Source organism: Phodopus roborovskii, unplaced genomic scaffold (assembly GCF_943737965.1).
Source record: "Phodopus roborovskii unplaced genomic scaffold, PHOROB, whole genome shotgun sequence".
NCBI lineage: Eukaryota > Metazoa > Chordata > Mammalia > Rodentia > Cricetidae > Phodopus > Phodopus roborovskii.
The window spans coordinates 133,912-144,963 of record NW_026126955.1 but is presented as its reverse complement, the minus strand read 5'-3'; the positions used below and the strand labels follow the sequence as shown (position 1 = coordinate 144,963).

At 43.8% G+C, this 11,052-nt stretch overlaps 1 pseudogene; it reads left to right on the top strand.

Moving 5' to 3' along the window:
• The first annotated feature begins 93 nt into the window (after nt 1–93).
• On the top strand, nt 94–11,003 carry LOC127214703 (sex-determining region Y protein-like; annotated as a pseudogene).
• Nucleotides 11,004–11,052: the final 49 nt, after the last annotated feature.

Sequence of the window (11,052 nt, the reverse complement as noted above, 5' to 3'; positions counted from 1 at the left end):
TGGGTGTGGGTGTGTGTTTGTCTCTATCCCTACAGCCCTCCTACACTCCAAACCTCTCTGTCTTAATCTTGGTTACAACATAATTCATCAACCATGTTCAGCATATAGAATCCTGAATGTTACAGTCAAGCTTTACAGCCACAGGGTGTCTTCACCTCTGGAGAAAAGAGGTGCTTTGGGACTGGTGGCAGTCAATTAGAGGGGATGGAGGGCCACATCAAGCGTCCCATGAATGCATTTATGGTGGTCTAGGACTCAGAGGCATAAGTTAGCCCTGGAGAATCCAAGCATGGAAAATGCAGAAATCAGTAAGCAACTGGGATACTAGTGGAAATCACTTACAGAAGCTGAAAAAAAGGCCATTTTTCCAAGAAGCACAGAGACTGAAGACCTTACACAGACAGAAATACCCAGACTATAAGTACAGGCCTCTCCGGAGAGCTAAAGTACCACAGAGGAGTGACACTTTGCTGCCTGCAGATGCCTCTTCAAAGCTTCACAACCAGCTGCAAGGGGACAAGAACCTGTGCACATTCACATACAGAGAGGACCGGCCTAGGACTGCACACTTGCCCTCCAGGATCCAGCTAAGCTATTTGCAGCATGTGGACGTCCCCACTGAGTACTCAGTCCAGCAGCAGCAGCAGCAGCAGCACGTACTTTACCAACAACAGACATCACCAGTGACCACACAACTTAGCAGCATCACATCAATAAAACAGTGTGGCAGTGCAATGGCAGTGGCTTTTGTTGTGATGTATGTCAATATTCCCTCTTGCTATAATTTGCAGCCTCAGATTTCTCACCTTTAGTTTGGATACTGATTATCCTTCTCCTGTAATAAAGACCACGCTCATTTTGTTTGGATTCTAAAATGAGGTGGGTATAGATGATTCGTGTATAAGAAAGGAGAATACTTGGAAGGGATTTTACCCAATTTTAAGGTTGTTTAATAGATACCTGTTGCATCACTGTGGAAAGTGTTGTTTATCTGTAACTCTTCAATGTTCATCTATAAGAAAAGCACAGAGGTTAATGGTGTGGAAAAACAGCCTGTGCTTCTTTGAAAATGCAAAACATCTTTTTCTTTCAGGTCCCTGTAGAAAGCTGAGATTTCCTTCTTTTCATCAGCTTACTCCACACCTATGGAGTATGCTTTGAACTCTTTAGAACATCCTTTAGCAAAATAAAGCCTGCTTTTCTCTTAATTTTGTCTGTCTTTAAATATATAGCTGTTTTATTAAAATAAAAGGTTTTCTACAAAAGTATTACAGACCAAAGCTACATAGCATCAGTTGCCCTTCAATCTGAACTGGAGAAATATCACAAAGTCCCTCTCTAAGATGAAGAATTACAAGACTTTAACAAACCTGAGAGAAGGTGAATTAGTACTTTGTTGGGAGGAATATCTGACTAATGATCTCATACTCATACTTAGTGCTCAGCTCTAAAAACGAAACAAATTCAGTTAACATTCAACGTACATTTACAGTATGGGGAACTATCGAGACCACGAGTTAGGTCCAGGCCAAAGGGACTCCGGAATTAGCATGACTGGGCTCGCTTTGGCCACTAATAATGAAAGACCCCCAAGAGACCCAAGAGTTTGGAGCCTGTCACGGGGGAAGGCCCTTGCCCCCAAGAGACGAGACCAGAACACTGGATGCAAGTGCAAGAGGTTGTTTATTGTTTACACACAGGTACCTGTGGACGCTTCAGTCTTTGGGGGACTGAGCGTGCTGAGGTTAAAACTCAGGCAGTTTATACAGGGTTGGTGTGGCCAGAAGAAGCAGCCTTACAGAAGCAGAAGCATGGCTACAGGGATTTCATTGTTTCATCTAAATGTAGCAGTTGTAGTTAACCAAAGGACAGTTGGTTATTCGGGTTGGGCACAAAGAATACAAAGAATTCAGTTATGACTCTCTCAGCATCCCGGATACTGTCCTGCTGACCTTGCTTTGGTCCAAGCTGCAGACCACAGATACCTGGTTGGCGTTGGATGAGAGCAGCACCTGGTTCCCTCCTGTACTTTTCTCATAACTTGACCCTGGCAAATTAGCAAGAGCAGTTTAAACAGGCAATAAGCATAGTGGGGGTCTTTCAATAAAACTCCCTGTGAATTATTATGGAAGACAAACACACCGTACTGAAACTCAAATATGTTATTGCCTGAGTTCATAGTAAACATCACATATCGACCTTCTTCAGTGCATACTCACAACAGCTCCTTCCAAACACAGATAAAGGGACAGGGTGAGATGGCTCAGGTGTAGAGCCACTTGCTGTCAAGCCTAACAATTTGAGTTCAATGCCGAGGAACTTCACAGTAGAATGAGAACCAACTCCCTCAAAATTTTCCTGACCTCCTCAATTCCATCACAATGTGTGTGTGTGTGTGTGTGTGTGTGTGTGTGTGAATGTATATATGTTTATACTGTGTGAAGAGGTATCACTGTGATTGGTTTAATAAAGATCTGAATAGTCAAAAATACAGGAATTCTGGGCAGAGTAAGGAACTAAGGTGCTTAGGAGACACCAACCAGTAAGACACTGAGGAAGTCAGACATATATTTCAGAGGAGAGGGACCTGAGGCATGTGATATAATAATAATTTCAGGTTAATTTAAGGTATAAGAGCTAGTTGGGAAAAAGCTTAGCCAAGGCCCGGGTTTCATGATTAATTATGAGTCTCTGTGTCAATTTGTGGGAGATGGTGACACAAAGGACAGTGGATTACACCTGTGTCTCCTGTTTCATCTGTGTGAGTTCATATAAACTCTGCTCACTTGATTTGGAGGGTCTTTTTCTCCTGGTGTCCTCCATCCCCTCAGGCTCTTGCCTGCATTGCTGCCTCTTCTCACAAGGGGTTCCCTGGCTGGGATGGAGAAGACTACTCACAGCTGAGGGATCCAAGAACAAACATAAACCATACTCTGTCTGTCTGTCTGTCTGTCTGTCTTTCTGCCTGTCTGCCTGCCTGCCTGTCACCCCTCTCCCTCTCTCTCCTTTTCTCTCTCTCCCTCTCTCCCTCTCTCTCTCTCTCACTCTCTCTCTCTCTGACTACACAATGTCTCACTGTATGCAATTGATCCCATCTGCAAAGCATTCCTGGGTCAGCCCAGGGGAACAGAAATCCAAGAACCATGAGTGAACCCTGAGGTGGGGACTTCTAATGTCCTCTGAGAGGTTGAACCTCCAAGAACAGGATTTTTAGGGGCAGAGTGTGGACTGAGGTGACTCAGGAGAGGGCCCAATCTTGGCACCTTGAGGGAAGGGTTTGGAGCAGGGCTACAAACGCACATGTCCTCTGAACACTGAGGTCCCTATGTTCACTGACCTCTGATGTCACCCTGTCCTCTGATGGGTCTTGTCTCCAAGTCCAGTGTCCTCTGATGTCCACTGTCTTCTCATGTCACCGTGTCCATGGGCCTCTGTCCATGTCCCCTGACCTCTCATACCCCTCTGTAACTTACCTCTGATATCTACCAACGCTGGAGTTCTGTGTCTTCTCATGCTTCACCCTTTGGACACTTTTTGTGCTGACCTGAGCCCTAGAACTCGAGTGTGTCTGTGATGCTCTCTCGTAACCACAGCCCCGGGTCCTCATCTGGCCTCCAGAGACTTGAAGAATGATACAACTAGAAGAACACTTACAGTCCCAGGTTCAGGAACACTCACCCTTGTTATCCACCTCATTATTGCCAGGCTAGGGATGGCCACCACCCAGTGCCAAGTAAATGCCAGGTGCTGATGTGTCATGTGATAAACTTCTCAGTCCCTCCATGCCTCAGAAGAGCCTCCCCCTCACTCCCCTTTCTAAATAAACTCCTCATTCAAGCTCCATCTGCCTGGCATGTATTTCCCTCACCACGGTCACCCTCTCCTGCTATGAACCTGCTATGCTCTCCTAGGTGGTCCCTTACCTGGGGAACCCCCACACAGGACCACACCCCCTGCAGTTTTATCCTATAACTGTAACACAAGAACTTCAATGGGTCCTGGAAGGAGGTCCCTACAGGCTTTACTTTACCCTGGAGACAGGTGTGACTCTGAGCAGGAAAGCAGGATCAAAGGTCAGCCCTGTCCTGTGGGCGTTCACACAGGCTAGAGCATGGTACCTGCACAGGTTCAAAGTGGTCAAGGGGACCCATGCAGTGCACCCCAGGGCTGACTGTATGTTACCAAGGCAGGCCTTGCCCAATGTAGGCCTTGGGTCAGTGTACTGCAGCCACAGCACAGACTACAAGTGCAGTCACCCACCATCGTAAATGGTCCCTGTGTCCATCTATTCCTAACAAGGTTTACACTTTTCCCCTGGCTCAGATGGGACAGGCATACAGGACCCCAGTGAGAAAGGCCCACAGAACACTCTGGAGCTCATAATCCCACAGCAGTGAGAAGACCTGATGGCCAGAAAACAGAAAATAGGAAGGGTAAAACTATGTTGTAGATACCAATATCCTTGTTCTTGTTTTGTATTCCACAAAAACGAACTTTAAATCTCCTCAATTGTGACAGGGAGCTTTCTTTTGCTTCATTTTGAACAAAAATGTGCCCTCAACTTTAATAATGTAGAATATAAAATTAAATAAAGATAGCTAGTTACCTTTAAAGGAGTGTTTGTTTGTTTGTTTGTTTGATTGATTTTATCTCTGATGTAATCCATGCATGTTTCCAGGGGTCATGAGAAGATGTGAAGCAGCACTTTGGAAAGAGGAAACCACCAGCCTCTCTCCTTCATTCACCTGAAAGGAAGGGAATCTTAATCTGAGCCCACACCCAAGGGTGCTAGCACGAAGCAGTCATATACCATGCTTTTACACTCTTTCAGCCAGCATCCATCTGTGCACAGCTGAAACAAAGCTTAAGTAATGACTAAAGGATAGGTTAAGTCATTACTTCGTTAATAGCTGCTAGGTAAAAAAAAAAAAAATCTTGGAAACAATTTAAAGGCACCATTTTAATAGTGAATTGAAAGACTCATTTTGGTCAAGGACAGTAACAATCACAGTTAGGCCAAGTTGGCTAATGCACCAATTCTAACTAGGATGGTTGTAGGGAGATAGTTCTGTGGAACTGGCCACGCCCATTGGGGGTGGAGCCATGGGCGGAGTGACCTGTGGAAGGAGGTTGGAGGGGGCCAGGAAAGGTGGTCTCTTTCTGGCCTGACTCGGACAGGAGAGGATCGGGTTGAATTTCCTGGTGTTCATCTGTCTAGGTTGTAAGTTATTTCTACCTGAATAAACATCTATTCGGCCTATTTGTTTATCCTGATCCTTCTTTTCCGTGATAGATGGTTAGGTGACTAAAGGCTATGATTAATTCCTTGTACCTATTTCTTCCCTCATCTCCTTATAAGATTTAATAATGATAATGATAAAGAAAAGTGTTGCTGATTGGGTATGCATCCTGAGGATTTAAAGTAGAGATGACTGTTTTTCATATAGAAAACCTTAGACTTATGGCTTCTTTTGATAATTTTGTCTAATTTAACTTTGAAACAAGCTTGCTTTACATGTCAATTCCAGGTTCTGGGCACTCCCATCCACCCCAGTTTTCCCATCAACCCCCATCCCATTACCATTGTGCTCCCCAAGGAGGGTGAGGCCTTCCATGGTGAATCTTCAAGTCTGTCATATTATTTAGAGCATGGCCTGGCCCTCCCACATGTGTCTAGGCTGAGGCTTCTATGTGGAATGGGCTCCCAAAGTCCATTCCTACACCAGGGATAAATACTAACCCGCTACCAGAGGCCACGTAGACTGCCCAGTACCCATTTTCTGGGTGTCTGGGTTGGTGCTATGCTGGTTGTTTCCCAGCTTTCAGACTGGAATCCATGAGCTCCCCCTTGTTCAGGTCAACTATTTCTGTGGGCTTCTGTAGCCTGGTCTTGACCCCTTTGCTATTTAGTCCTCCCTATCTGCAACTGGATTCCAGACTTATAAATCTTTTAAGATTTTTTTTTTAAAAATCAGATTAACTTTTGAGATAAAGTGATTGTTTTTGTTGTTGTTGTTGTTTTTTTTTGTTTGCTTGTTTTTTTGCAGGTAGTGGGTGCAGTCTATGGGCCAGAGAACTAACTGAAAAAATTACCAAAGTGCTTGAACATCAATGTATGTGTGTTCTTGGGATAATATGCTTTTCACCTGTAAATTCTTAAAACATTTAATCATATTAAGGGATATGGAAAACATGATGTTTTTTAGAAGAATAGTACAACCTGCCAGGAGAAAACAGCAAATAACACTTAAAGGCAGGTCTATTAGGGTTACACCAGATCTCTCAATGGAGATCCTAAAAGCCAGACAGATGTGCTTCAGATGCTTCAGACTGTTAGGAGACCAGCGCTGCCGGTTCAGACTATTACACCCAACAAAACTTCCGATCACAATTTTGGAGAAAGTAAAATTCTAAATTTGAAACCAAGGTAAACAAAGTAAAGCACTGTAAACGTGCTCGAGGGAAAACTCCACAAGACTGACACTGGGTATTTTCATCACTTAAGATTCACTTTAAACGTGGGACAGGGTGTTCCACATGGACCTGGCAGACTCAGAGTGCTCAGCTATCCAGCTTGTCCCCAAGGTGCCCCATATCCAACATCCAGGTGCTGGAATCAGGAAGCTGGCATTTGTGGATCCTAGAGATCTGAACTAGTCTCACACTGGTGTGGAAACAGTTTAGGAAAAAAGCCACAGCCCTAGCCATTTTTCCTATTTATTGTGTTTCCCCCTTCACGGCCATTTCCCGCTTGTTAGCCTTTGTGTTGTGTGTTTTGTATGAAAACTAAGTTTTGGACCATATACAATCCATACAATGGGGCAACTAGTTGAAGAGTAACTCAAAAGATGATTAGTTGCGGATCATAGGAGGACACCTTAAAAAAGCATACACTTGTAGGGAAGTGGCAAGACAAAGGCAAGTAGCCATCAAACCTAGGTTCTGTGGGGACAATAGCCCACTCCAGCATGTGGTTAGCTCTTCTCCAGAACTCCAAACACATTTCCATCAACCAACACACTGAGCTTTCCTTCCTACTGCCTATTCCTTAGGTTGGGGTTTCTCCCTCTTTCCCTGGTCTTGGGACTCCTCTTCCCAAGACCTAGCAATAAGAAACTATTTCTCATGCACATCCAAGATGAAAGAAAGAAAGAAAGAATAAATTTTCTCCCTAAAATGCTAAACTTCACCCCTGTCCCTCTTCTATCTGCACAACTGATTTCAAATCATGAGACTGCTTCAGCAACCCAGAGCCAGCCTCAGCTTTTCCCAGGGAATCTAATTCCTGACATCCTGACCCAGCCTCACAGACTTCCCTAGCTTCAGATGTTCCCATACAACCTGGTCATTGACAGACACAGCCTCTGCTTCCAGGCCTTGACCAACAACTCAGCTTCCTCGGGTCCCTAACAGCAATGCTCCAATGTTAACTGGAGGCAGCCAGAGGGAACAGCAGCCACTTCCCCAAACCCCCGTACTCAAGACATAAACCAAACAGATGGGAATGAAGGGAGCCCACTGGAGCTTGGGGCTCTGGCAGGCAGGGCCTTGCCTTTCTGCTGGACCCTCTATCCCCAATTCCTCTGCCTGGTTAAATCATTTAGATTACATTCCTAGCTACCAACTCTTCCTAGAGTTGGCCACATTCTCCTCCTGAGCTGACTACCAAGTCAAAGTATTTTCCTTCAACAATCACAGGCCCTCTTTGGCTCCCCTAATTAACATCCCCAATGAAAATACACCAAACATCCTAGCCCATTCTAACACAGACCTTGTTTCTTTTCTTACAAATAAGATCTGCAAGCTCTTCTGCTGCTGTTTGCAGCCCCAGTCAGAAATTAGACACTTTAACTTCTCTTCCCAGGGTATTAAAGGATCCCGCCGTGGTGAAAAAAGTGCTTTGTGTCCAATATGGGGTCAGGGAGAGAAGACCCTGGTGTGTGCGTCCACACTTGCATGTGTACGTTCCTGTGTGCGTGTTTGTGTCTGCGCGTGTTTTCTTGTAGGTTGTCTGCAACAACAGTTTCCTCTCATGCTGTTTTAGCTGAGGCATCCTGACAACCAGTGTTTCCTTTATTTTATTTTTAGTAATAACTAATGCTCTGTGTATTTTTCTTTGTTCTTAAGACAACAGTTTCTCTATGTTGCACTGGGAGTTCTAGAACTATGTAGCCCAGTGAACTCAGAGATCTCCCTGCCTCTGCCACCCAGTGTTAGAATTAAGGTTTGTCTCAATCCCATCCCTTAGTGTGTGTGTGTGTGTTTTACTTTAGTTCCTCTCTAGTTCTCTGTTATTGCATTAATATTGCTTATTGTTTTGCTATTATAATCTTGGCTTAATAATTCTGAAATTCCTAGCCTGTTATCCTTGCACACTAGTTCCTTTCTTTGCTACAGTACTGAGGGTATAGGTCATGTTTGTGTGGTATAATGAAGTATCTGGCCTGTTTTCTTTTGTTGCACCTATCCTCAGTCCTGGTTCTTCTGTGTACAGTGACTTGAAGAAAAGCTTACAACAGCCCCCCAGTGCAGCGATACAAAAGTAGGAAATATACTCAGAGGACAGTTGTATTCATCTTATAACTTAAAAAACACATATATGTGACTAGACATACAAGATGACTCCTCTAAAAGTCTGAAAGACTTCATTAGTCAACTTAATCATAACGAAATGTTTGAAACGACAAAGAGTTAAAGTTACTTTCTAAAATGATCCATGACACACAGACGATTCGCCAAAACAGATCTGCACAGTAAAAATGTGTATATATATATATATATATATATATATATATATATATATATATATATATAAAACCCAACAAAATAACAAGAAAGAAAAGCCGAGTAGAAAACCATTCAAGAATCCCATAAAAGTTCAGCTCCTGGAGGAAAAGAAAACAAAGGAGAAAGAAGGAAACCATAGAATAGAAGAACAGGTCAAGAAGTCAAACACTCAGGGCAAGCATCATCAGTCAGCTAAATCAACCAGAAAGAAATGAATTATCAGGGAGTGGAGATGGGCTGAAGATACCAAATGGAAAAAACAGCAAGTATTACCACAACTTTCAACAACTCTGGGATACAATGAAAGAACATTTAGGAATCCATGTGGTACATCATTTGGGGCAGGGCCTAGACCCTCTCCCTTGTGTCTAAGATCAGAGAGTTTTCTCTGGGTCGCCCATGGAAGCAGAAAGAGAATGGGTCATTGGGGGACATGGGAGGATGGGACAGAGAAGGAACTGGGATTGACAGGTAAAATAAGATTGTTTCTAATTTAACAAAATTATCCAAGTACTAGAACCAGGAGACAACAAGCACAGGAGAAGAAACAAACATGTTCAGTGGAATCATATCCCCAAACTCCCCAAATCCAGGGAAATGTGTGCACATGGAAATACAGAAGACATTTGGAAGTCAAAATAGACATGACCAAAAAGTTCCTTCTGGTCCCATTAGGTTTAAAACGCCAGGTCCGGAAACCTAGCTAATGAGACCAAGATCTAAGGAAGTCACAGATCTCTGAGAGGAATGTTCAGCCACCACTTTTCAAACCCGAATAATGCCTACAGCATAATCCCTAAACCCACAGAGAAGTTGATCACAGAAAGCCCGCTGCAACAGGTAAGAGACCTTACTAAAAAGGACACCCAATCAGAATGCAAACAGTTGTGGAGCCTGGGGCCAATGGACATAACTACAAACACAAATCCTGTACCTAGGCTCAAAACCACTACAAAAGAGGGGGGGAAGAAAGATTCCCAAGAGACAGAGGTCTGCTGTGACAATGTGTCCTGCTTGGAATGGCAAAAGCTTACCAATCAGAGTGCCTAAACATGAGCGCAACAAGGATGAACAGGAATAACAACCACACTAATGTGGACTGGAAGAGTCCTTAGCCCTAGAGGATCTACATGCCCCTTGGGAATGGGGGAGACGGACCACCCCAGGGAGAAGCACACCGATTTGTTTATCCAATACTAAATGGTGCAGCCCAGGAGACATACATGCAAATGACATTACAGTGAGCAAGCACTTCCTTTTTAGGAAATAGATGTAGATACACACGCGTGTGTGTATATAATAGAATTTAATGGGAGGAAAAGCAGCCATGAACTTCAAAGGGCAAGGAGGAATTTATTGGAATATTAAGGGGGAGGCAATGGAAGGGGTAAGGAAATGAAAAAAAAAATACTATTATCTCACAAGGCAGTAACTGTTTGAGAAGTTACGGGCTGAGGAAGAGTTTTGGAGGGGTGGGGGTGGGGGTGGAAAAGACCAAAATGTATCATAGGGAGACATTTTAATTAAAAATGAAAAATGCAGACACTACTGGACAAAGAGTATTCAACGCTGTCAGAGGAAAAGTGACCCTTGACTTATTCACAAAGGTATTTTCTCCAGAATTACTTCAGACCTCCAAGGGCTTAGAAAAGATGCTCCAAGAGGCTACACCTGCCAACCACATAACTATACTGCCCAATGCTGTCTTTCAATCAATGTAACTCTTCATAGCACGTTCCAAGTCAAATACAGACAACAGTCATTCAGACACAGGACGCCGGCACTGCAGAAGAAACAGGAATGCAATATACACATGAGGAAACAAGGTACCTGAAATCACGTCGTCTCAGGAATGAACACTTTTCACAAAAGTGGCGACTAGCAAAGCATCAAACATTTTCAACTCAAGAAACCCTCAAGTCACAGAGAGATTAATGGCAAAATGCACGCAAATACAGTTCTGACTCAAGGAGCAAAAAGGTTATGTGCCCGGGTTCGGGGCGTGAATGGGTGTTACAGGGAGGGCATCCGAGACCTGACAATTCTCCTAAATGTAAAGAGCTGTCCCAACTGAAAGAGGTAGATTAGTGCAAATAGCAAATCCAAAAAAACACAGGCAGGTAGATACATACTCAATAATACTACACACGTGAAGTAGCAATCAACTTTCGGGCTTTATCCCTAATAACCACCTTTCATCCCCTTATTTCAGATGAGCAATTGGCAGGGGACACACAATCAAGGGGCAGGATGAAGGTAAGACAG